The 27,126-nt window shown below is 45.5% G+C and overlaps 1 long non-coding RNA gene across 1 annotated transcript; it reads right to left on the reverse strand.

The window, feature by feature from the left end:
* Window positions 1-313: 313 nt before the first annotated feature.
* Window positions 314-19,271, reverse strand: LOC127569980 (uncharacterized). Its single transcript, XR_007956279.1, has 3 exons — window positions 19,162-19,271; window positions 16,850-17,071; window positions 314-454 (listed from the first exon to the last, which is right to left on the reverse strand). It is a non-coding gene; the product is annotated as an uncharacterized LOC127569980 (long non-coding RNA).
* Window positions 19,272-27,126: the final 7,855 nt, after the last annotated feature.

The raw sequence follows: 27,126 nt of genomic DNA on the forward strand, positions 1-27,126 counted from the left end.
ACAGGGTGGATGTAGAGAGGATGTTTCCTCTGGTAGGAGAATATAGAACTAGAGGTCCCTGTTTAAAAATAAGAGCTCACCCGTTGGGAAGGGCTGGTGTGATGCCTTCTATCCAAGATCAGGAGTAATAAGTGACACACAGCCCCTTAAGGCTGATACGAAAGATACTAAACTGCATAACTGAACTGCCCAAAAATGAAAGGAAAGAAATGCAAGTATAAGTGCAAAAATTTTACTTAAATCAAATCAGCAGAAAATGATTAGCTACACAAGAGACTGCAGAGGCTGGAATCGAGTCCTGTCTTGATGCAGGGTCCCAACCAAAATGTCAACAATCCCTTTGCCTCCACAGATGCTGCTTGACCCACTGAGTTCCTTCAGAAAATTGCTGGCTCATTGCTCCATTCAGTAGAATCAAAGTAATCTCATAAAATATCGTACATGGCCCCCAAACCTGCAGAAAAACAGAAAACAATGACACATGAAATACTACGGATAGAATTATGGACAAGTTGAAATTTCAGGAACTCAAACATCCCCTGAAGTAAACCAACAGTATAGGGTATGGGAAAATTCAACTTACAGCATGGAGCTTGAGAAAACTGAGCCTATAATTTGTGGTTTAGGCAGGTTGATTCGATATATTACAGGATATGAGAGTATTGGTCCTATATTACGGACTTTAGGAGTTTTGATCCTATATAATGCAGTCCAGGAAGATTGATCCTATATTGTGGGCTTTGAGAACATTGATTCAAGATTATGGGCTTTAACAGTATTTATCTTATATTGTGGGACTTAAGAGCATTGAACATTTAGCATGGGGTTCCAGAGTATTGATCCCTTATTGTACAGTATATGAGAACTGATCCGATAGTGTGAGGTTTGGGAGAACTGAACCTATGTTCTGAGGTTTATGGGAAATAAACGGTAATGAATGGAGCTTTATGATAACTGAGCCTCCAGACGCGGGCTGGAGGACAAGCAGGACTATACTGCTGAAGTAATGAGGCATTCAACAAATACCAGGCTGTTTCCAACTAAGCATGACAGTGTGGAGTCCCTGGTGCCTAGTTAAGAAGCTCTGCCCTGTGCTTGTGGCTCAATGAAGTCATTTTAGGATATTACAAAATACAGTTAGCATCTCTGGTTATAATAATGCTTGTAATTTGAAAATAAATATTCAGAAGTTTAATGTTGAAGGTTCATGTTATTCCCCAGTGCCTGGGTTACAGTCCTGTGCACAGCAATTGAAGAGTAATTTCTCATTCAGTATTAAAACCCCAAGCAAATCCATCTCTTATGACTCTTGTCATCCACGCTTTCTCTTGCCAGTTGGCTGGACATAAGAACAAGTTTACTCCCAAAGAAAATATTGCAAGGGCCGCAACTATTCTTGTTTCCCTGCATATAAATATCACCCCATGAGGTAAATTGGTCTTTATGGTTCCTTTTTTAAGTTTCTGAAATCTGGCAGGCAGGATTTTGATGTTCTCGATAGCTCTCAACCGTATTCATTCTACTTCCAAAAGGGATGAGAGAGGGTACAAGGGCAAAGCTTCCTGGTGGGTTTTTCTCTCTCTTTCCTTGGCTGTACACCAGGGTGCCCAGGTTGGCAGAGATCCCAGACTTCAGGGATGCTGCCTTGCACCAGTCCCCAAGGGAACCTGCTCGGGCATTTCCCCATTTTGGTGAGACAGCCCCATGAGTCTTTTGCAATACCAGCCCAGATGTGGACAAAGGTGGGTTCCAACCCATGGATTCCCCAATGAAACATCAACACCAAATTTTGGTTAAAAAATCTGATTTGAATATATCACTGTAAAGATATATACCCAATAGATTGGATTCATCCAACAGAAGGAAGCAATAATAGATCCTGCGTATTGGTTCCTGTCGAGATTGTCGTCCAAAACAAACTGCTCCCCTCTGCACCTATATAATGATCCCTGTTTAACAAATCCCATGTAAGAAAAGTAGTATAAAGGTCCCTATATCCTTGTCCCAGTAGAATTGCCCACAATATGGCCTCCATAAAATGGACACTATGTAATTCCCTCTACATTATAGCCATTAATATTAACCCCTTTTATTGCTTCTTTATGAAGCAAACTTATAGAATTGCTGTCATATAGTTGCTTGTGTACAATGGCCGCAAAGTAACTACTTCTGAATTATGACCCTTTATAATTGACCCTGTGTTGAGACAATACATATTTTTCTCTGGCCAGCAGTTCCACTGAGAGCCAGTGGCCATGTTCCCTTAGCAGTTGGCTGACTTGCCCCACTACTGCCAGTGTACCTGACCTCCTGCCCTGGCACTGGATCCAGTAGGGAATCCAGGCTGAGGGTCTCAACATGAGTCCCCCCGTTCCTATAACTCCCTGTGTAGCACTGTGTTCCAATCTAATTTCATGTTCTCCAACTGTGATTGAATGGGTGGGTGCAGGGTAAGTGGTTTGTTCATTTACCCTTATTTTGCACTTTGTTTTCAGTTAATTTATCATAGTTTTACTCAGCATGGTCCCTCCCACAGTGCAGCATCTCCCTCAGTGCTGCCCCTCCCACAATGCAGTGCTCCCTCAGCACTGCCCCTCCCACAGTGTGAAGCTCCCTCAGCACCGCCCCTCCCACAATGCAGTGCTCCCTGTGCTGCCCCTTTTTTTATTATTTTATAAACATTTATTCACTAAAAGCACTACAAAGACAACCAGTGTCAATACACTATATCTAATACAGAAAAGAAGAAACTAAGCAACACCAGAACTACAGTAGAGAATGCAAACTAATACTAACGAAACACACATGCAACACTACACCCGCTAACGCAACACGCAACACTTCAAATAAGGATCGCGTTTGTACTGTCCACGACACACGCGATCCCGAGGGGCCCACCGAGCATGGAACTCAGCCAGGGTGCCCACAGAAACCGTGTGCTCCCTCTCTAAACACACCCGCGTGCGCACGTAAGCACGGAAGATGGGCAGGCAGGCAGACCGGCCAGTACCCTTGGCCACCCGCCGCCACATCCCATGGATGGCCAGCTTGGCCAGGCCCAGCAGAAGACCCACCAGGAGATCCTCCGCGCGCCCCACCCCGCGCCGCACCGGGTGCCCATAAACCAACAGCGTCAGGCCCTGCGCTGTCCTTTTTTTTTAATAATAAACGTTTATTCACTAAAAGCACTACAAAAGACAACCAGTGTCAATACACTACATCTAATACAGAAAAGAAGAAACTACGCAACGACATACTATGGCAGAGGATGCAAACTAATACTAACAAAACACACACGCGACGCTACACCTGTCAACGCGACACGCGACACTTCAAATAAGAATCGCGTTTGTACCGTCCACCACACACGCAATCCCGAGGGGCCCACCGGGCGCGGAACTCGGCTAGGGTGCCCGCGGAAACCGCGTGCTCCCTCTCTAGACACGCCCGCGAGCGCACGTAGGCGCGGAAGACGGGCAGGCAGGCCGACCTGCCGGGACCCTCGGCCGCCCGCCGCCGCGTCCCGTGGATGGCCAGCTTGGCCAGGCCCAGCAGGAGACCCACCAGGAGATCCGCCACGTGCCCCTCCCTGCGCCGCACCGGGTGCCCATAGACCAACAGCGCCAGGCTCCTGTGCTGCCCCTGCCACAGTGTGACACTTCCCCAGTACTGACCCTCCCACAGTGTGATGCTCCCTCAGCACTGCCCTCCCACAGTGTGATGCTCCCTCAGCACTGCCCCTCCCACAGTGTGATGCTCCCTCAGTACTGCCCCTTTTTTTATATAAACATTTATTCACTAAAAGCACTACATAAAGGACAACCAGTGTCAACACACTACATCTAATACTGAAAAGAAGAAACTAAGCAATGACATAACTACAGTAGATAATGCAAACTAATCCTAACGAAACACACACGCAACACTTCAAATAAGAATTGTGTTCATACCGTCCGCGACACACATGATCCCCTGATGGGCCATCTGAGCGCAGAACTCAACCAGGGTGCCCACGGAGACCGCGTGCTCCCTCTCCAAAGACACCTGCGCACGCACATAAGCACAGAAGACGGGCAGGCAGGCCGACCGGCCGGAACCCTCGGCCGCCCGACGCCGCGTCCCGTGGATGGCCAGCTTGGCCAGGCCCAGCAGAAAACCCACCAGGAGATCCTCCGCGCACCCCGCCCCGCGCCACACCGGGTGACTGTAAACCAATAGCATCGGGCTGAAGTGCAGCCAGAACTTAAGCAGCAGCCCCCTCAGTACTGCCACTCCCACAGTGTAATGCTCCCTCAGCACTGCCCTCCCACAGTGCAGCGCTCCCTCAACATTGCCTTTTGACAGAATCAGAATGAACAGACTGGGTGAGGCCAAAGCTGGGCTGAATGGCCAGCTTGTCTGCCACATCCCCCACGAGTTTTGACGAGAGCTAGTGGTCTCATCATCACCACCCATTGGCCCCCTCCCAACAGACTGATACTGGCTCACCCTGATCAAGATGGCTGGACACTGGATACTGTAGTAATGACACAACAGTCAGCATCAGGGCAACTGGTTAACGAAATAGCTCCCTGAATGACAGAACTTTGTGGACTCCAATTCCCTTGTATCCATTGGGCATCATGAGAGTCACAGAGGATTGGGGCTCCCTGAAATCTGCAAAGGTTCCCAGGACACTGCTAAAGTTGCGGGACCCTTAATGTTTCAGGCTGTTCTTGCGACTGCATGAAATGAACTGAGCTCCTTGCTTGGTTCACTTCCCCCTACCCTGAAGCTGTCCACGCATATCAATGTTCTTGATGCATAAGAGCATGTGCACCAAGAACTTTTGGTAAAGAAGGCATATGGCATGCTTGCCTTCATTGGTCGGGATATAGATTATAAGAGTCAGGAAGTCGTGTTGCAGTTACATATAACTGGTTAGGCTGCACTTGGAGGATTGTGCGCAGTTCTGGTCACCCCATTGCAGGAAGGATGTGGAGGCTTTAGAAAGGGTGCAGAAGAAGTTTACCAGGACGCTGCCTGGATTGGAGGGTATGAGCTACAAGGAGAGGTTGAACAAACTTGGATTGTTTTCTCTGGAGCGTCGGCAGCTGAGGAGAGACCTGACAGAAGTTTATAAAATTATGAGAGGCATAGATAGAGCAGATAGAATCTTTTTCCCAGGATGGAAATGTCAAGTATTAGAGGAAATGCATTTAAGGTGAGAGTGGGAAAGTTTAAAGGAGATGTGCGGGGCAAGTTTTTTTTACACAGAGAGTGATAGGTACCTGGAACGGGCTGCCAGCAGTAGTGGTGGAAGCAGATACAATTGTAGTATTTACGAGGCCTTTAGACAGACACATGAACATGCAGGGAATTGAAGAATATGTGTCATGTGCAGGCAGAAGAGATGTAGTTTAATTTGGCATTGTGTTCAGTGCAGACATCGTGGGCCGAAGGGCCTGTTCCTGTGCTGTACTGTTCTAAGCTTAGGTGGCATTTCAATGTGTTGAAATGCACTACCTCCCCAACAGCACCTTGAAAGGACTACTCAGGAAAAGGCCTCCACAATTTGACAGACGTTTTTGGTGAGTTCAGAAGGAACGGCAATGTATTTCCCAATTCCATCTGGATCACTGGTGGCTTCCCTCCCCTCCTGATTATCCCCTTCCCCATCTCATCCCAGATTCCTTTTTAGGGCCCAACAGGAGACTATGATGGCAAAGTTTGAGTGTGTGAATTGCTCCAGTAAGGGTGCTATCTGATCTAACCCACTTTGATCCACTGGGTGAAACTGAAGACAGGAGGCACCTCCCCAAAATTTCCAGAGCGAGGAACTCCACAACATCAATGCAGGCAAGGGGTCACGTCTCAAGAAGATCCCTCATCAAATTTCCCACCCTTGTCGTCACAAATACCTGAAACCTTTCCTGACTTAAAAAAAATCTGAAAAGCCGATTTATATTTATATGTATTTTTAGGAAAAGCTGTTATCTGGGCATTCAGTGCTGACCATCTTGTTTTGATTAAACTCTTTCCAAACTTCAGAATCCTGGTTTTACCAACAGTTGTTAGCGTAGAAGTTCTGTTTATTTCCAAAATAAACTTTATTCATAACAAAATATATATACAAAAAGAAAAACACAATGCAAAACTCTACATTCTTCGTGTCATTTGGTGAATACATTCACTAGCGTTAACACCTTTTCTTTTAACTTGGGGCGAATCACCCTTTCATTGTTTGAGGGGCTTCCCCATGAGACTCAGCCCCTCCACGTCCAGCAGCGGAAGGAGCCTAGACCATGGTCCTTCCCCACAGAGCCATTGCATTGGCTGCACCGAGCTTCAGTGCATCTCCGAGCACAGAAGTGGCAAGTCACTGAACACAATGCCTGCGTTACAGAACTCTTCCTGCATGAAGTCATTATCTAATTACAGTTCCTCTTTTCTGAACTTCTAATTATCTTACATCCTCCAGTATGTAAATCATAAGGATGCAAGTTTGGTAACCAAAGTTACTGTTCATCATAATTTTAAAAGCAACTTCACACATGTTTTCCTGTCTCAGATGCCTGCCACAGAAATCTAAATACTTCTCAGTGGGGGCAGTGCACCTCTGAGACTGGGTGAGAAAGTAAAGAGTATGCAAGGAGACTTCAGGGGGATACAGACAGTGAACAGGTGAGGATGTGGCTGATGGAATGTAATGCCGAGAAATGTGAGGTCATCCACTTGGGCTGTGCCTCTTTAAGTGATGAGAGCTTGAAAGATGCTGGTGTTCAGCAGGACCTGGGTGTCATTGTACATAAATCCCTGGAAGTTAACACAGGTTGACACACAAGGGCAACAAGAATTAGGGCAACTGGTATGTTGGCCCTTGTTGCAAGAGAACTTGAGTACAACAGTAAGGACATTTTGCTCCAATTATGTAGGGCCCTGCTGAGACTGCATCTGGAACATTGTGCAGAGGCCTGGTCTCCCGACTTGAAGACGGATATACTTGCAGCAGAGGGAGTGCAGCTAAGGTTCATCAGACTGATTCCTGGTGGCGGTTGGACATTGTCCTATGAGGGGAGATCAAGGAGATTGGGTCTATCCTCTCTAGTTCAGAAGAATGAGGGGTGAACTCATTGAAACGTACAGAAGTCTCACAGGGCTGGGTGGGTAAATGTGGAGTTGATGTTTCCCTCGGTTAGATCATCCAGAACAAAGGGTTAAAATAAGGGGTCAGCCATTCAGGACAGAGATGAGAAGAATTTTCTTTACCCAGAGGCTAGGGAATCTTTGGAGGGTGTGGAGGCTGAATCGATGAATGTATTCTAGGACAGTGATCAATAGATTTTTCAATACTTAGGGGAATCAAGGGATGTGGGGTTAGAGCAGGAAAGTGGTGCTGAGGTAAAAGAGGTAAAAGATCAGCAATGAACTTGACGGAACCTGCAGAGAGCAGTAAACACTGCCCAGTCCGTCACAGGCTCATCATTTCCTTCCATCCAATCCATCTTCACAATGCATTGTGTCAGGAAGATGAGTGGTATCATCAACGATACCTGCCACCCTAGCCATTTGCTTTTCTACCTTCTGGGAGAAGATATAGGAGCTTGAAAGCCCGGACTTCTAGACTCAAGAACAGTTTCTTTCCCACTGCCATCAGACTTCTGAACCAATCACCTTTTTCACATCACCTTCCCAGTGGTTGCTGCCACGTCCTCGGACTCTTGCTCCTATTTCAAATGTTCTTCAGCAGTGGGACCAGGGTGTGATGATGTGGAAGGCCTCAGGTCTGAGGCTGGTGGATGATGGCACAAACCTGAAACTTGCCGGTAGCAAGTTAGTAGAAGGTTGGGGTTCCACGATGGGACTGACCTGTGACTCCAGCTCTAGTCTCAGGCACCAGACTGAAAACCGAGCCTTGTGCAAGTAAGGCAGAAGAAAGAGCTTGCCCTCAGAGAGGTCCCCTGGGATTTCAGGGACCTTGACTGAGCAGCAGTCTTTGTGCTCGGTGCTCCTCATCGAGCTCCCAGCAACTATTCCCCAGTCATTAACACACAGGTTGCAGGGCACACTCCTGGACTAGCGTCCCACTGCAGGGTCCACCGCAGCTCATGTGACACAGCCCTGACCTTACCCCTCCTCTGCTGCCGGCCGCAGTGGCAGCCACCTACCACACTACTCCACCTCGCACTCCACAGCTTGGTACCGTAACTGCTCTACCTAGGGCCGCAACAAATTGCAGAGAGCTGTGAACGCAGCCCAGTCCATCACACAAGCCAACCTCCCCTCACTCCATCTACACTTCCCGCTGCCTCGGGAAAGCAGCCACATAATCAAGGGCCCCTCCCATCCCGGACATTCTCTCTTCTCCCCCACGCTGTCGGGCAGAAGATACAAAAGCCTGGTAGCATGAACCATCAGACTCAAGGACAGCTTCTGTCCCGCTGTTATAAGACTCTTGAACAGACCTCTCATATGCTAAAAGATGAACTCTTGGCCTCCCAATCTTCCTTATCGTGGCCCTTATCTGTTCACCTGCACTGCACCTTCTCAGTAACCGCAACACGATATTCTGCATTCTGTTTACTTTTTATTACCTCAACGTAATTACATATGCCATGATCTGTCTGGATGGCATGCAAGACAAAAGCTTATCACTGTATCTCGGTACATGGGACAATAATGAATTAATATCAATACCAATACCCCTCACATCTCACCCTCACACGCCCTGCCCTTTCAACTCCCTCCTTCTACCTCCCACCCTCCCAAACCCTACATACCCCCTCCCCTTCCCACGTCCTACCCTCCACCTCCCCCTCCACTCAATCACCTCCCACCCTCCCTACTCCTCCCCTTCCCACCTCCCAACCTCCACCTCCACTCTCTCACCTCCTGCCCTCCCAAACCCTACCTGCCCCCTCCCCTTCCCACCTCCAACCCTTCCACCCTCTCATCTACCAGCTCTAATCTTCCCACCTCCCACCCGCCAAACTCCCTCCTCCACCACCCACCCCTCCCCTCCCACTCTGCAAGTGGCCAACCCTTTGGAATTCCCCAAGGGTCTCCTGGAATTGAAGGTTAATTCTTCAGGAGATTACCAGGCTTTAAAGTGACACAGCCTTTACATGTGATCATATGGGCCTAGCCCCTCAAGCCTGCTCCACCATTTGATAAGACAATGCTTGGTCTGACTGGAACCTCAAATCCACATTCCTGCCTACCTCTGGTGCTCAATACATCACGGGCACATCCCTCCCTACCATCGGTAGTATCTACAGGAGGCACTGCCTCAAGAAGGCAACATCCATCATCAAAGATCCCCATCATCCGGGCCATGCCACCTTTTCACAGCTACCGTAGGGCAGGAGGTACAGAAGCCTGAAGTCCCACACCACCAGGTTCAAGAACAGCTACTTTCCGTCAACCATTTGGTTCCTGAACCAACCTCCACAACCCTAATCACCACAGTTTAGCAACACTATTACCACTTTATGGGCTTAGTTTTTTTTTTGTTCTAATTGTGTTTTCGTGTAAAAATAGTGTATAATTTATGTTTAATTTAACTTTTTCCTGTGAATGCTGCTTATCTGATGCTATGTGCCCATGATGCTGCTGCAAGTGAGTTTTTCACTTCACCTGTGCACACATGTACTTGTGCAAGTGACAACAAACTCGACCTAGACCTTACACCCCCTAGCTTTCAAGAATAGTCTTAGAAAGGAGATTGGTGCAAGCAGATAGTCAAAGGCTCTGCTTGCACCAATCTCCACGGAAGTGAATTTCAAAGACTCACAACCCTCGGAGAGAAAAGATTTCACCTCATGTCTTACATGGGTGACCCCCCTTATTTTCAAACTGTGACTCGTCTGAACTCTTTCATTTACCGGAGTGCACATGAGAAGCAAAGACACCTCAAAGCGTGAGGTGGGCCCAAGGGTAGCAGACCTGCAAGGAACCTCCAGGTGAGTGGCCTCTGCCATTGAGGGTCAATATTCCAGAGGCACCCGTGGTTCCCAGTTCTCCTCCCTGGCCTGGGAATTCCTGGAACTCTGGGACATTGTGGGAGCACCATCATCACCCTGAGCAGTGGAGACTCACTGACACCTTCTCAAGGGCAAATACACGTGGGCAATAAGCACCAGAGATGCCCTCTGCTGAGAATGAAACAGCCCTGATATTCTGCCCACTGAGTCTGTGCCTCCCCATTCAACACATCCGCCAACAGCCCACATTCCTGATAGCTTCCTGGTGCCAATAATTGAGTCCCACGCAGACCCTGCCCGATCCTATCTGCTCTGATGTGGTCTGGACTAACCCACTTTGAGAAAGCAGGAAGTCTGGCGCAAATCTGCATCTTTTCATTTTAATTGCTATGTAACATAGAAACTCAAGGCTAATTCTCTGCGCTTTGCACTACTCCATTCCTGGAAGAAGCTTCTGGAACGTGACCCGCTGCTAAATGATCGGCTCAACATAACAAACAGACACAAGTGAGAAAGAAATGAATTGATGCTGTTGACAGATCTTTGCAAAACAGAACATCCCAAAGTCATTTTCCAATAACCTGGTTCCTTCAAAGTGCAGTTACTGTTATAAATGTAGTAAACACATCAGCTACTCTGCACTCAGTGAAGATAACTTAAGAAATAGAAGGTGGTGTGGCCTGATCCATTATTCTGTCACATCATGAGTGATTTCTTAACTACTTTCATAAAGAGCCCTAGAGCTGTGCAGCATAGAAACATGTGCAGCTATGTCCGTGTGTGTGTGTGTGTGTGTGTGTGTGTTGTTATGACACTGAGGCTGGTTGATATAAATGGTCTTCATTCATCACGACAAGCAGGCATTCTCCAGGAGACCCTCTCAGTAGAGTCTCCCAAACCTCAAAGTACATCAGATTTTTATACTCTTAAGGACAGAGGTAACAGCAGGTGACTCACTACAATTTCAACAGCTATAATGGCATGGTTTACTTCAATATTTTGAGTCTGACAGTGCTTCCATTGAGTTACGTATTCAGACACCTTTGCTGCAACAAAGTACATCACACGGGTAGTCTAAAAACCTCTGAGGACAGAGAACCCAGACACCCAACATTAGTGTTGTGAGAGCTGTCTCTCTTGAGTACACAAATATGCCATGATTGACGTGGTAAGTGACAATATCAGTCTGGTCTGCAAACATCCTTAAGCTCAGTCACAATGACGCAAAATATCTTAGCCAGTGTTGCTGGTTTGACGTTGGCCAATTAACAAATCCCCATTACTTAAACGACAATGTCTCATGGTCACTTTACAAACCATATCTCTTGAGCAGCCAGCCCCCTGCCGTGGATCAGTAGCCTGTACTCTGTAGACGGTACTGTTTGATTACAAAGCCAATTTCAAACTGATTACTGCCTGCAATTTACATTAAGAATGGAAGACTGGTTCTTGTTTGAATTAATTCCTGCTTATATTCACAAAATTCCATAACTCCTGAATCCCTAAACATGTATGTATGCATTTGCATGTGTGCACACACATCGATGTATGTGTGTTTCCACTAGTGTGTACATGTGTGTGCATATACCCACTGGGTCTCCATGGCACCCTTGAGCACCAACCCCCTTGTTCAATGTTGTGCGTGGTGGTGCAATGGTTAAACTACTAGACTGGCAACTTAATCTAACCATCCACAGGCCTGAGTGCAAGTCCCACCAGAGCACCTATGGAATTTAAAACTTCAAATAATAACGTGATTTTTAAAAAATATATATGTTCTTAGTAATGATGACAATAAAATTACCAGATTGTTATAAAAACCCATCTGACTCACCAATGCCCTTCAGCAGAGGAAGTCTGCCGCCCTGGCCAGTATGTGACTCCAGACCCACCAATGTAGTTCCCACTGCAATGGCCCAGTAAGTCACTCAGTTCAAGGGCAGTGGGGGGTGGGCAATAAATGCTGGCATTTTCCTGAAAAATGAATAAAAGGAAAATTTCCCACACCCACTCCAGCCTCCAACCGATCCCCCACCAGCTCTGTGTCCATATTAGAAGTCAACCTGCACAGATCTAAATACAGGAACCGGGAGTAAAACACACCCATGCCCTGTTCTGCTGCCAGATCTCTTCCCCTTCCCTGACACAGAGTTTACTTCCCTCCTGACAGCTTCCAGTGGCTGATTACAGTATCAGTTTAACCTCACTGGTTTCAATGCTGGGTAATAGGCAGTTTACATTCCAAGGCTGTCTGCCCCTTTGATTTCACACCCTGCGGTCAGGGGTGAGCTTCAGCCAGGACGACGTGGAGGAGGTTTTCCCATGTACAGGGTGGTTCCTCTCCCGTCGCCCAGTTATAGAGGTTCCTGCCTCTGAGGATGGGGGCTAATCAAAAATGAGCAGCCAAAACAAGCAGCTGGCGCCTGGTTTGGAAGTTATCCTTCAGGGCCAGTGTCCTGAACCCCAAGTTAGGCAGCCTGTTCTGGAGCAGGATCTCGGACTTGCGACGTCAAGTCTATTTCTCTCTCTGTAGATGCTGTCCGACCTGCTGAGTGTTTCCAGCATTCCCCAATTTTTGTTTCAGGCACCTGTCCAACAGAGGCTTATCCAAGTATCCAAGCTGGGATCCTCACAAACTCTTAAAAGGACAGCCCTCTAAAATATGAGCAGGTTCTCAATTCTTCCCCCACCACCCCTTCCCCAAGTCTTGACCATTCAACTGTCACTCCCACTGCACCCTCTCCTAACATTGGACTCCCACCCCCCCAAAGTTCTTTACTGACTCTGGAAGCCCCTCTGATTCCTGACCTCTGCCTCCTTCCTCATCTGCAGCCTGTAGGTCAGACCCTCATGTCTGGCAGCAGGAAAGCCTCTCAAACTGGCTAGGATCCAACTGGGAAGCAGAGAGGGTAAGTTCAGAAGGACAGCTGCTATAAAACGTGCCGCCCTGTGACAGCCAGTCATGAGAATATGTGCAACAGGTCATTGTGGCAAACTGATACGGAGGTGGCTGCACGATCAGCAGAAAGGGTTAAATCAACAACATTATAGATGCAAGTATATGAGAAAGTATCCTGATGGGTTGCATCTCAGCCTGGTATGGGAACTGTTCTGTTCTGGACAGATGGAATCTGCAGACAGTGGTAAACACAACCCAATTATTGTACAAAACCATGACTGTCATAGTCTCAGGATATGAGGTAAGAGATTTCCAACTGGGAGGAGGAGAAATGTCTTCACAAAGCGGGTGCTGAAGCTGTGGAACTCTCCGCCACAGAAGGTTGTTTCCAAGGGAATAGATAGATGTTTAGACACAAAAGGCATCAAGGGGCACGGGAAGAAACCAGGAATGTGGTATTGAGACAAAGGATCAACTGTGATCACATTGAATAATGTAGCTGGTTCTCCTCCTATTTCTCTCTGCTTCAATATCTGCTCGAACATTGCACCCAATTTTATGTGTTAAAGTCCCAGAAAAGAACCTTGGGATATTTTTGCACCTTTTTAAACACTTGCCTAAATCCAAGTAGTTGGATATTGATCAGTCACTTTCCCACCTTGAATCCTATCCAGATTAATAATAAATCTCAGTGAATGAAGACTGAGTAGCAACATTAACAGGCAAGTTATTCCAGTTATTTAATCTGAGTTTCCCAATTACAATTTGGTATTTCAGTTTTATCACCATACTTATCTTTCTGTACAAGATGAAGCTATTATCTCTGTCACTGAAACATTACACCTTGTTTTGCATTCCCTTTCTGGGAACTCTGCAATCTGTTTTCCTGTAATAACAGTGTGTTCAGTAATCCCACACCAACCCCTCAACCCAGCCCCTAGAGCCACATGCACCTGTAACATAGAGCAGGGAATGGGATAAAATGGCATCATCAATGTTCCTGTAAACCCCGGACAGTTTGGGAAATCTAACCAGTAAGATATCTACTTGAATTAAGTGCTGATGTTTAAATTTTAATGGCCAAGGTTTACTTGTTATAACACAGAAGGAAGCATTCTCTGATCTCACATCACACCCTCTTTGGCACCCTCTAACTTCCCTATGAACAACTCATCTCTATGGCAACATAGGACAGATGTTCCCTTTGTCCTATCCATCCCTCCCCCTACACGCTTTGCAATTTAAAACTAACTTTTTTTTCCTCTCTTTCCCAGCCCTGACAAAGGGTCTCTGGCCTAAAACATTATCTCTGTTTCTCTCTCCACAGATGCTGCCTGACCTGTTAAGCATTTCCAGCATTTTTGCTTTATATTACAGAAGAGGCCATTCATCCTATTGAGCCTGTGCCAGCTCCCAACAGAGCAATTCCATCCGTCCTGACCCTGTATCCCTGCGACTTATTCTCTGTCACATGTTCATCAACTCTGATTTGTTTTTGCCACTAACAGACACTCGGGGTAAATTATAGTAACCAAGTAACTTATGGACAGTGGAGGAAACTGGAGTACCGGGGGCGGGGGGGGGGGGGTGCGGTGGGAAACCATGCAGTCACAGGGAGAACGTGCAACCTCCACACAAGCAGCACTGGAGGTCAGGATCAAACCTGGGTCTCTGGAGCTGTGAGGCAGCAGCTCTACCAGCTGTGTCACCCCTTTGTTTTCTGCCTCACCCCCCCCCCCCCATCAGCCCTCCGAAGACTTCTTTAGGGGGAGGTGATGACTGCGAAACTGTCTGGGATCCTTGTGATCACCCCCTGTGGCTTCCAGCAAATGCATGAAACCCTCTTAGATCCCAGCTAGGTGATCTGCACACGTGAATCCCGAGAATCCTTCATTATGTCCAAGAAAACCTGAAGTACATTCCCTCAATTTAAATGGATGGGAATAGTGGACACAGCCTGTGGTAAAAATGTAAATAAGATTTCTAGAGTTAGTTTAAAAGTACTCCTGAACTTTTCCACAATTTTTTTTCTCCTTGGCTTGTTAATCTGTACTTCAATACTGTGTAAAGCTGTTTTCCACTCGTTTGAGGTTTGGATGTTTTCTTTTAAAGTTCTTTGCTTTGTAGAACTTGTTTCTGAATGTTTTGGAACATCTCAGAAACAGGGTGTTTTTTAAGGACATGAGTTTGTCATTCTGCTGGTTTTAGCTCTTTGGGCTCCACAACTGATGCTTCTTATGATCCAGAAGTGAGGGTGTTGCCAGGGAGAAATCTCCCAGCAATTTCCACCAATTCCCTAAGGGAGAGCCATCAGAGGTAAATTTGCATTGTTTAACCAAGCTCAGCAGTGAGTTCACAGTGTTTCCACTATTGTAGAATCCAATAATGCGTGCTATCCACACCCCCAACTTCAAAACTTAGTCAAAGTTGTTGCTCCGTGGAGGTTCAAGCATTTCTCTTTGTTACTGACTGCAAACAGAGGAGAGGGGAGTCTCTTTCATAGTGCTGGCCCCACTTCAAAACAGATGTCCTGTGTAACTTAAAGAAACTTTGCCAAATTGAAATGAAAACATTTGACTTGGATCTCAAATTCTGCATTGTTCTCCAAACTCCTTGTAATCTTGATTATTTTTGTTTTGTGCAGTGAACAGCAGCCTTGGTCCTGTGAATTTATAAAAGCAACTTAACATGAAATCTGTTTGCACAAAAATTCCAAGTTTTTTTTATTCATGTGGGATAAATCCTTTCCTTACAAGGGCAGCATTTACTGCCCATCCTAACCACTCTGTACAAAATGAATTCTGGAAAATTGTCTCTTTCAAACTTTACAATTGCACTTTGAATTATATGCATTTCAACATATCATACTGTGCCTGGTTGTGGGAGAAAGCAGAATATATTTACCTTGTGTTCACCATCTATTTGTGGGGCAGTGTGGGACTTACTCCTCTGCTGCCAAATTTAGCATGTGTGGGTGACTGGCTAATGGTCTGATTGAGCTGGACAGGGTCGCTATTGATGACTGACCAGCCAACACTAATTTCTCCAACTAGGCTTCAGGTAACTACAGCAGCTAGAGTCCTCATTGTTAACATGGTCCTAGCTGAATGAGCTTTATTCTCCTCACTTATAGCCAGTTGGCATTACATGTAACAATATGACTAAACTCAATGGATTTGGATAAGCAGGGTGAATTTCCTCGGAAGGAGAGCATGCAGTGTATACTGTGCAAACAGAAATTCCCAGATATGATACCACAAGAGACTGCAAGAACTCCAGAGAGTTGTGGACACAGCTCAGCACATCACAGAAACCAGCCTCTCCTCCACGGACTCTGACTACACTTCTTGCTGCTTCAGTAAAGCATCCAACATAATCAAAGACTCCACCCACCCTCGACATTCTCTCTTCTCCCCCTTTCCATTGGGCAGAAGATATAAAAGCCTGAAAGCTTCTATCCAGCTATTATATCTATTGAATGGTCTCCTAATGTGATAAAATGGACTCTTAATGTCACAATCTATCTCGTTATAGCCTTGCACCTTTTTGTCTGCCTGCACTGCACTTTCTCTGTAACCTGTGACACTTTATTCTGCATTCTGTTATCGCTTTTCCCTTGTGCTACCTCAATGCACTGTTGTAATGAAATGATCTGTATGGATGGCATGCAAAACAAGGTTTTTCACTGCACCTCAGTACATGTGACAATAATAAACCAATTTACCAATTTAAAACATATTGGGGAATGTTGGAAACACTCAGCAAGGCAGGCAGCATCTGCGGAGAGAGAAACAGAGTCAGCATTTTAGATCAAAGACCTGAAATGTTAACTCCAATTCCCTCTCCTGAGCTGCTGAGAGCTTCTTCCATTGTCTGTTTTTTATTTTAGATATCTAGCATCCACAGTTTTCTTTTTGTTTTGGGAAGTTCTCAGTAGTCCATTCCAACAGCAATAGTTCCTGTGCTATCACACTACAGTAATCCTCACCTTTAAACTCTACTCATCCTGGGAAAGTAGATGTCTCTGGAGAGCCTAACAGACACCCTGGAATCCGGGAATAGGCCTTCATCGCCAACCACATGTTGGGAGTTCCCTTGGTGGATACTGGCTGAGGACAGAGTCAGGCTCAGCTGATGCCCCCCTGACTCATTCGTGGTAGCACTTGGTTCCAGTTCAGGTGTGGGTGAGATACCAGAGAGGAGAAGCACCCTTTGGAATTAGATCAGATGAGAATTGTCAGCAGAAAACAGTGTTAGATAAAGACAAACAAAAACAAGTGTGGTACACTTTCACTTTGAATGTGCTGATTAATGGAAAGTCCCTGGAGTGGCTTTTTTCTTCCTCTTTTGTTTTCTCTTGCACATTAATGGAAGACGAGACACCCTTAATCTCCCCCCTTCGCATCAAGTAATTTTATTCGGAGTTATTCCTTTAACAATGCAGGCTGGCTATCAGCCTGACTTGTCCCTGGGGACAAGTTAGCTTTAGAATTGAAATGTCACAAGCCAGATGTTCTATTCCAAGTCTGACTTAAAAATACAGTGTTGGCCAGAAGCTTTTCAAAGTTGCCTGATCGCACCTTTTTGAAGAAGTAATAGTTTCCGACCGGGTGAGATCTCATGCATCGATCACACTTTGGGATTTCTTATGAGAGGACATATGCCAAATATTTGGATGGATTCAGACTTATCAGATGGGATTCAATCAAGAACAGAGAATTAAAGATCATAGTCTCAGCCACCTCAATCATATAATATCTGGGTTATATCAGTATCTGTCCAATGACACAAAATCCAGATAAGGGATAACCCTCCTACTTTGGACTGTTTGCACTTACCACTTTACAGTGCACCTACCTATCATTGATGCTGAGTACTTACTGAATTAGCAGAACCACCTTCAGAAGTAGGGGTTGGGGGTGGGCAGGGAGGAGATTTGTAAACAAGGAGTTAACTTACACTAACTAATCACGCATGACCAGAGATCTGCGTCAGAGACTGCCCCCAAGCTGGGCTGTTTTGCAAGGGAGAGAAATCAATCACTGTTGTGATGAGATGTGCTTGGTGTGGAGGGCCAGAGATGTGGGTTAATGAAGGATAATGGCAGTCCCACAACTGCCCCAGGTCAGTTAACAACAGGAAAGCAAATAACTGGAACTAAGACAGGCTATAATTCAGACTGCCAGCACTCTGCAGTGATGAGCAAGCAAATGGTCATGCCAAGTTTCTGTTTTACTTCATATCATCATGCCCTTATCAATATTATTGCCATGTCCATGGGGGAAGTCTGTTAAAATCTCAATGCTCTAGTAACATGCATTCCAGATTTCACTTTACCCAGCTGCAAATCTGACCTTGAACTCATTTTATGAAGCATATAACTTATTATCTCATCTCCATCAGCAACTCCCTCACCATGGGATGTCAGTCCAGCCAGTGATCAATTGTTTTCTGAGGAAGTTTTACTGATTCGCAAGATTCTGACGGAATTTATATTTACATAGCATTTTTGTAAACAAGCCAGACATACTTCAATAATTCTATTATATTGCTCAGGCTTTCTTATGAAATATATTAGTAGAATGATTTTGCAAGCAATTCCAAATGCTACAAATAAATGTTGATTTAACTGTCTTCCTTCAGTTCCCTGAAATTGTTTTGAATTGTGGTCCAAGAGGCAATTGGACAGTTTCTAACACTACCCTGCAAAATTCTTCTTAGTTTCATTCCCTGACGACTTGTCCAAAAGCAAAAGAAGAGCAGTTGCTGGAAAATTAAAGTTTAAGCAAAAAATGCTGGAAAAATGCTACAGGTCAGGCAACATCTGTGAAGAGAGAAAAACATTAGAAATCACAATGTGTTAAGTTGCAGAAAAGGGGGAGAAAAGGAGACACCAGTGGGAATTCTGAGATCAAGAGAGACTGAAGGATGTCAATTACAGCTCTGTTAATTGCAGCTGATCTGCCAGGAAAAGTGAAAATATTTTTTATCACCTTCGCTGCCAATTTCCAATCTGCTCTCACTTTCACTTGTGCCAACTCTGGTTCCTCCCTCTCAATCTTTGGCCTCTTCCACTGTTCCAATCAAACCCATCATAAATTTCAGAAAGATTACTAGATCTTCGGTCCAGGCACCTCAAGAGTCAACAATAATGTCAACTATTTCAGATAGCTCGCCTTTCCAGTTTGTATCAGAAGTGACCAGTTCTGATTAGGGGTCATTGACCTGAAACGTTGACTCTGTTGTTCTCTCGCCACTGATGCTGCCCGACCTGCTGAGTATTTCTCTGTTTCTATTTACCATTTTCAGCATTCCCCTCTCAATCTGCAATCATCCTTGGCCAGGGGAGCGGCCAGGACCTAGGACCCAGCCTGAAGTAACAACCGCAGCAGCGTGGCACAGGTTTGCAACGCCAGCCACGGCCCGGGGAATCCCCGGCACCACCTCGTGACGTCACAGAGAGGACACCACCCCGCGCGCTGCAGACGACGCGTCGCCTAGGAGCCGGAGTCCCCGCCCACCGGAAATAACGACACGCGTTTCCGGACTTTGACAGACACCGCTCGGGAATGGGGGGAAAGTAGTGTCGCCGAATGTGAGGGTGAAACGGGGCGTGCGTGTGGAGCGTGGGGGCGGGGCCTGGTCGCCCGTTCGACCACGGGGGGCGGGGCCTGGGGTGGAGCCAAGTTGCCGGGACAACGGTGGGGCGGGCCTGGAGCGCTGGGCTGCCTTGGGGCTGGGTACTGACAGCCTATGGGTGGGTGGGTGGGAGGGAGGGTGTGACCCTCGTTAAAGGAGAAGCAGAGGCTGCCCCCCCCCCACTCCACCGTGAGGGAGGAGGACCCACCGGTGACCGGGGCAGGGATGGGGTTATGAGCCCCATTAAGTTGAAGGATGAGTCCCAAGAGTTGGAAGGATGAGGCCCCAATGGGGTTGAGGATGGAAGAGTTAACCCCTAAAGGGAACCCTCTATGTGGTGTGGGGGGAATGTGCCCACCTATGGGGGAGGGATGGAGCATAGGTCCCTGTGGGGGAGAGCGTGTCTCCATATGGGAGGTGGGGAAAGAGTGATTGTGTCCCTCTGTATTGACAGGGGGTGTCAGGGATGTTCCTTGTCAGGGAGGGGCAGGAGATGTTCCCCAGTGTGCCGAAGGGCAGGCATCTTTCCCCAGTCCATTCAAGACCTAGGGTGTATTTCTACAAGGATGGAATTGAAGAATAGGGTAGTCATGCTAGACCTTTGTTGAACATTGGTGAGACCACACTTTGAATGCTTATACACTTCTGGTCTCTGAATTACAGAAAGGATATGGAGATGCTGGAGAAGGACCAGGGAAGATTTACAAGGATAACATCAAAAATGCATGGGTGTACATATATGGGAAGGATGAACAGACTCTGAGTCTTTGCCCTTGAGAAATGTAGTCTGAGGGGTGACCTTATTGGGGTGTTTCAAATGTTGGTGGGTTTTCATAGACTGGAGCCAGAAAAAATGTATCCATTTGTGTGGAAGAGCATGACCAGAGGCTGGTAATATATGAGAATCGCCAAGAATCCAACAGGGAATTTATGAGAAACTCCTTCACCTAAAGAATCGTGAGAACATGGAACTAACTCCCACAAGGAGAGATAGAATCGAGTTGAACAGAAGCTGGGAAAGCACATGAGAGGGAAGGGAACAGAGGATCACACTGATCACCCTGAGAAAAGATGAGAGGAGGCTGAGTGAAGGTTGGGCCAAATATCTGCTTCTGTGTTGTGTAAACATTATCCTTCATTGAAACATTCTCTAGTCATTGCTGGTTGTTCTTCATGGGAGCTTGCTGAATGTACATTGGGAGCTGCTTTACAATTGTGGCTGCAAAGTTCCTTGGAATGTGCATATGGTGTGAAAGCTGCACAGGATTCTGCTTTAGCCCAGGGATTGTTGTTGCACAATTGTATTGCATCCCCAAGCACCACCAAACAGCCTTCCCTCCAATCTCAACTTCCCTCATCCTTCCTCCCTCACCCATCTCTCCCCTTCCCCTCCCCTCCCACCTCTCCCTGCTCCAAATACCCCCCAATCTCCCATTCCCCTTCCAAACCACGCCAAGTCTTCCTCCTTGTAAGCTCAACATCGATTCGGGCATTGCAGTGAAGCCTGATGGATACAATCGTAAACATCTTCCCATCCCATCATTGTGAGCTATTTGGGCTACAGTGAACTACCAATGAGAAGGAGGTGATGAATCCTCCAATTGCTTATTTAGATCCCTCACCTAGCAGCTGTAACTTAGCAAGCAGGTAGCTTCTGAAGCTCATTCCACCTCCCACCATCTTAGAAGTAGGTCATCCTCAGTCACCCACCTTCACAACAACTGGCTATGTCAGTCAACATTGAGAAAGACTTAAGCAAATATTCCTTCAAAGAAATATCCATGTCCTGCAGGCAGCTTCTGCCTTGGGTCTATCTACTGCTTAATCCCTCATCAGCATTTTTATTACTTCTAAGTTTGACAAGCTGGATATACTGCAGGTCGGCTTATCCAATGTCAAAATTCTGCAGCCAATATCCTATCCCAAACCAAGTCTCGTGCACATATCACCCCTGTATTTTCTCACCTACGTTAGCTCCCAGTTCCCATGACCTCAGATTTGAAACTCTCATCCTTGTGATCAAATCCTTCCATGGTGTTCCTATCTCTGTAACCTTCTCCAGTGCTAGAATCCTCTGAAGAACATTCTTCGGCCCACCCCCCTGAGGATCATGAATTTCCCTGATCACTGCATTTAAGCATATGCACTTTAAGCTTTCAAATTCTCTCGCAGAAACATTTTACCTCTGCATTTTTGTCAAGTCAGTCCTTCCCCAATGATTGATGGAAGACTTTATAAAATCCTTCTCAAAAGCCATACCTATCTGACTAACCTTCAATCATGTCTCCTTTCATTTGGAATTTATTTTTATCTGATGCCCTGGGATTTTTTTCTACTCAGAAGTTACATAAATACAAGGCGGATATATAAAGAGTGAAAGAGAGGCAAGAGTGGACATTGGACCACTGGAAAATTACACTGGAGAGGATAGGAAACAAAGAAATGGTGGACGAACTGTGTAAGTATTTTACGTCATCTCCATTGTGGAAGACACCAATGACATGCTAGAAATTGGAGAGAGTCAGGGGGCAGAAGTGAGTGTAGTCACTATTACTGAGGAGAAGGTGCTTGGGAAGCTGAAAGGTCTAAAGGTGGATAAGTCACCTGGACCGGATGGATTACACCCCACGGTTCTGAAAGAGGTAGCTGAAGAGATTGTGGTGGCATTAGTAGTGATCTCTCAAGAATCACCAGAGTTAGGAATGGTTCCAGAAGACTGGAAAATCACAAATGTCACTCCACTCTTTGAGAAAGGAGGGAGGCAAAAGACAGGAAATTACAGGCCAGTTAGCCTGACTTCAGTGGTTGATAATAATGGACTCTATTAAGGATGAGGTTTCCAGGTACTTGGAAGCACATGATAAAATAGGCTGAAGTCAGCATGGTTTCTTTAAGGGGAGATCTTGCCTGACAAATCTGTTGGAATTCTTTGAGGAAGTAACAGGCAGGATAGACTAAGGAGAGTCAGTGCATGTTGTTTACTTGGATTTTCAGAAGGCCTTTGACAAGGTGCCACTCACGAGGCTGCTAAGCAAGATAGGAGCCCCTGGTATTACAGGAAAGGCACCAGCATGGATAGAAGAAGAAAAAGAGTGGGCATTAAAGGGGGCCTCTTCTGGTTGGCTGCCAGTGACTAGTGGTGTTCCGCAGGGGTCGGTGTTGGGTCTGCTACTTTTCACGTTATATGTTAATGATCTAGATGACAGAATTGATGGCTTTGTGGCCAAGTTTGCCGATGATACAAAGATAGATGGAGGGGCAGGTAGTGTTGAGGAAGCAGGGAGTCTGCAGAAGGACTTGGACAGGTTGGGAGAAGGGGCAAAGTGGCAGGTGGAATACAGTGTAGGGAAGTGTACAGTCATGCACTTTGACAGAAGGAATAAAGGCATAAGCTATTTCCTCAGCAGGGAGCAAATTCAGAAATTGGAGGTGCAAAGGGACTTGGGAGTCCTAGTGCAGCATTCCTTAAAGGTTAACTTGCAGGTTGAGTCAGTAGTAAGGAAGGCAAATGCAATGTTAGCATTCATTTCGAGAGGACTAGAATATAAAAGCAAGGATGTAATGCTGAGGCTTTATAAGGTGTTGGTCAGACTGCATTTGGAGTATTGTGAGCAGTTTTGGGCTCCATATCTAAGGAAGGATGTGCTGGCGTTGGAGAAGGTCCAAAGGAGGTTTATGAGAATGATCCTGGGAATGAAAGGGTTAACATATGAGGAGTGTTTGTTGGCTCTGGGCCTGTACTCGCTGGAGTTTAGAAGGATGAGGGGGGGGGATCTCGTTGAAACCTACTGAATATTGAAAGGCCTGGATAGAGTGGATGTGGAGAGGATGTTTCCAGCAGTAGGAGAGTCTAGGACCAGAGGACTCAGCCTCAGAATAGAAGGACATTCCTTTAGAACAGATGAGCAGGAACTTCTTCAGCCAGAGGGTGGTGAATCTGTGGAATTCATTGCTACAGACAGCTGTGGAGCCCAAGTCATTGGGTATATTTAAAGCAGTGGTTGATAGGTTCTTGATTAGTAAGGGCATCAAAGGTTACGGGGAGAAGGCAGGAGAATAGGGTTGAGAGGGAAAAATAAATCAGCCACGATTGAATGGCGGAGCAGACTCCATGAGCCAAATGGTCTAATTCTGCTCCTATGTCTAATGGTCTTATAGTCTTGTTGTTTGTTAAGAATAGCCATGTTTTTTAATTCATCACTTACAGTCAATTCATTAAGCAAAAACACAACCAAATTCCCCAATGAATTTTAATGCCATAGATTGCATATAGGCTGCCCCTGGTTCCCCTCTGACAAACAGGTTCCATTTTTACAGACATTACAGACAAGTTGATTTTGATCATAAGTCGGAATATACACAAAAATCACTGGATTTGATAACCATACTCCACAGTATTGTAATGAATGGCATCAAAAGTGCATGACTCATAAGAAAAAGCAGTTACTAAAAATAGAGAGAGAGAGGTAACTAGTTATGGCGTTCATTGGTACGAATGTATGTATGTACATCTGACTTTTGAATTTAATAATATTACTGGAACTTGTTCATATGTATGGGTGTCCATTAGTCTGGGATTTGTAACCCGAGGACGGCCTGTATAGTCAATGACTACTGAGATCAAGGGTTCTGATTTTAAAATCAGTACAATGGGATATTTGTATTTAGCATTAAATTATACATGCTGCATTGTTATCTAGGAAGATTTAATCATATGAAATACGATACTTATACAAGGAAATGTCCATCTTACAGATTTCATGTCCTGATCTTATAAATAATAAGCAATGCAAACATAAGGGTTAAATTAGGAACCAGGTACAACACTGATAATGATAGGATTATTAGGAAATTCACGTAATCAAAAGAAGTGGAATAGGTTTAATATGTTGAGATTATCAGGTTAAGCTCATTGTTTGTGGTTATCATTGTCTAACCTATATTCTAATTATGTCGGTGCAACTACAGTGTAGCACAAAGTTCAGATCATTAACAGCCTTTAGCTGGCAGCAGTTCAACTGAGGGTAGTTGTGTGGTTTACACTACAGGGAACATGGCAATAACCTGGCTTCCCTCGGTCAAATGCTTTCTTTGGGAAGGTCTTGCTCATTGTTTATTACAGGCCTGCCTTGGATAAATCCAAACAGTCTACCAATATGAGGGCTTTACTCCTGCATGAATTCAAGCCAGCAATAATGAGATCCAGGTGCAGATTTAAAAATGGTGGGAATCTTTAAGCTAAGGTCTTGTTCAGAAAGGTGTTCTGAAAAATCTGCATCTACTGCAGGAACTGGGGAATGGAAGACCCATAGGATGGTAACGGCTGATGGATCCTGGTGGCCAGATTTTCACATATCTCCTAATCCTAGTCACAAAACTGTCAAAGGCCCTCAAACTGGCCGGGAATTAACTTCTATGGATTTGCTTTAGGATGCAGTGGAAGAGTAGATATACAATATTGATTTGGTTCAAGGTTAGTTAAGTTACACGCCTTTCAAATAAATCACTTTTTAAATAAAAACTTAAGAAAATAAGTAGGAAACCTTGTGCCAACTCTGCCAAACCAGATGGCTGTGGCTGATCTTTTACTTTAACTCCACTTTCCTGCAGTAATCAATTGATTCCCATAATAGACAAAAATCCCCTGTTTTGAATATACTCAGTGACTAAGCCTCCACAGCCCTCTTGGTTGGAGAGTTCTCCGGGTGAAGAAGTTTTCTCTCGCCTCAGTACTGAATAGCCAACGGCTTATTTTGAGATGTCACCCTTGGTTTAGATACCCCAGCCAGGAGAAACATCGTGTCAATGAGCTCACACCTCCTTCACCTAAAGAGTACAGTCCTAGTCTGCTCCATCATACAATTAAATCCCCATTCCCCCATTGCAGCAGTCAACCTGGTTTTGAAATCCACTGTGATGTGGTGTGGTAGCCCGTGCCATAGTGAAAGATCAAGGCATCAGGAGTTCCACTAATAACAAAGGGCAGCAAAAGAAATGCAGAGTCTAATCAAGAGCATATTTGTGAACAGCAGGCTTGAATTATATAGCATCTGTTGTGACCTTAGATGTACCAAAGTGTTTAATAGCCAATGTAGTTGGCAATAATATAGGAAATACAGAACTCTGTATGTCTGGCAACATCCCACAGTAAACTGTGAAGGATCAGTACACCAGTTATGAGATATTGGTTGAAGATATTGATGTAATATGCTGTTGGTTCACCAAAAGATGATGGGTAGACGTCTATGAAACCAAATTACAGAAACTGAGAACAAAGCCCATTTGCCTCTATAAAGTGGCTTCGGTGCAACCGATCTGGGATGTCCTTGTCAGGCAGTCCTGACAGGGTGACACTTGGCAAGTACTACATAGAGTGGTAATCCTAGGTCTGGTGCTCATGTTACTGGAGCAGGTCTTAAACTCAATCACACCTGACTCAGTCAACATAGAGCCAAATAAAAATCAAACTAGAAATGAAAATGAACTGAAAGGAATAATGGGCAAGGCTCAATAGAGGGGAGAGAGGGGAGCTGGCGTGTGTCTGATTGTGGGTTGAGGGGGAACTGAGGTGTGTCTGACACAGGGCAGAGAGGAAATGGAGTGTGTCTGATAGTGGGGAGAGAGGGAGCACAGTGTCTGATACAGGAAAAAGAGGGGAACTGGGGTGTGCCTGATAGCGGGGAGAGAGGGGAACTGAAGTGTCTCTGATAGTAGGGAGAGAGGGGAGCTGGGGTGTGTCTGATAGTGGGGAGAGAGGGGAACTGGGTCAGACCAATAAAGGTAAGAGAGCTGCACTGGATCAGGCCCAGTATAAACTTGTTTTTACTGAGCACCTCAAGCAATGTAAGTTGAGCACCCTTGTTACGGTTACCTGACAAAAGCATATTGTAAAGCTGTTATTTCTGGGGAAGAAACAGTGGAGGATCTTATTACAGTTGTCCAAAATAATGTCGAGAAATTCAGGAGGATATCAAATGTAATGTCCTTTTCTCAGAAGGAAATTGGGAGAAGCTGGGAAATCATGAGCCAGTTCATCTCAGTGAGCATGCATGTGTTCAGTCTGACGGGAGGTATGAAAAACATTGCCTGCATTTGCTGGAACTGCGTGCGTACAAACATTTCCATGGATACTGTTTTCCATAAAGTGCAGTGTTTAACATAACCAAAAAGGCACATCACCCTACACTTTGAAAAGAATGAAAGTGCTTTTCTGACCTAATAGAATCCGCTTGAGAAGTAACTTGAAAACATGCTTTGGTCATTTTAAGAGTACTGCAGCTTTTGGTAAGATTTGGCAAAATTAGAAGCATAAGAAAAATGAAGCACATGAATTAATAGGAATGTAGTGTAATGTAGCAGAGCTACCTAATTTTGCAGACACACATCATTAAAAGTGGCAGTGGTAAGCAGATTAGACCGATGCTGCAGCTCACTACTTGAAGGGGCTGCTCCTCAGTTTCTGGCTTCATGTCTGTCTGAAATCCTCATCCTGCCATCTTTGCTCATCTGATTTTTCTGGTCTACACGTGGATCAAAATTCCCCATGATTATTGCCGTATCTTTCTGACAAGCTCCCTGGTTACTCTCAGGGGACCTGTATACCACTCCATTCTGACTTGTCTTTAT

Source organism: Pristis pectinata, chromosome 4, assembly GCF_009764475.1.
Source record: "Pristis pectinata isolate sPriPec2 chromosome 4, sPriPec2.1.pri, whole genome shotgun sequence".
Classification (NCBI taxonomy): domain Eukaryota; kingdom Metazoa; phylum Chordata; class Chondrichthyes; order Rhinopristiformes; family Pristidae; genus Pristis; species Pristis pectinata.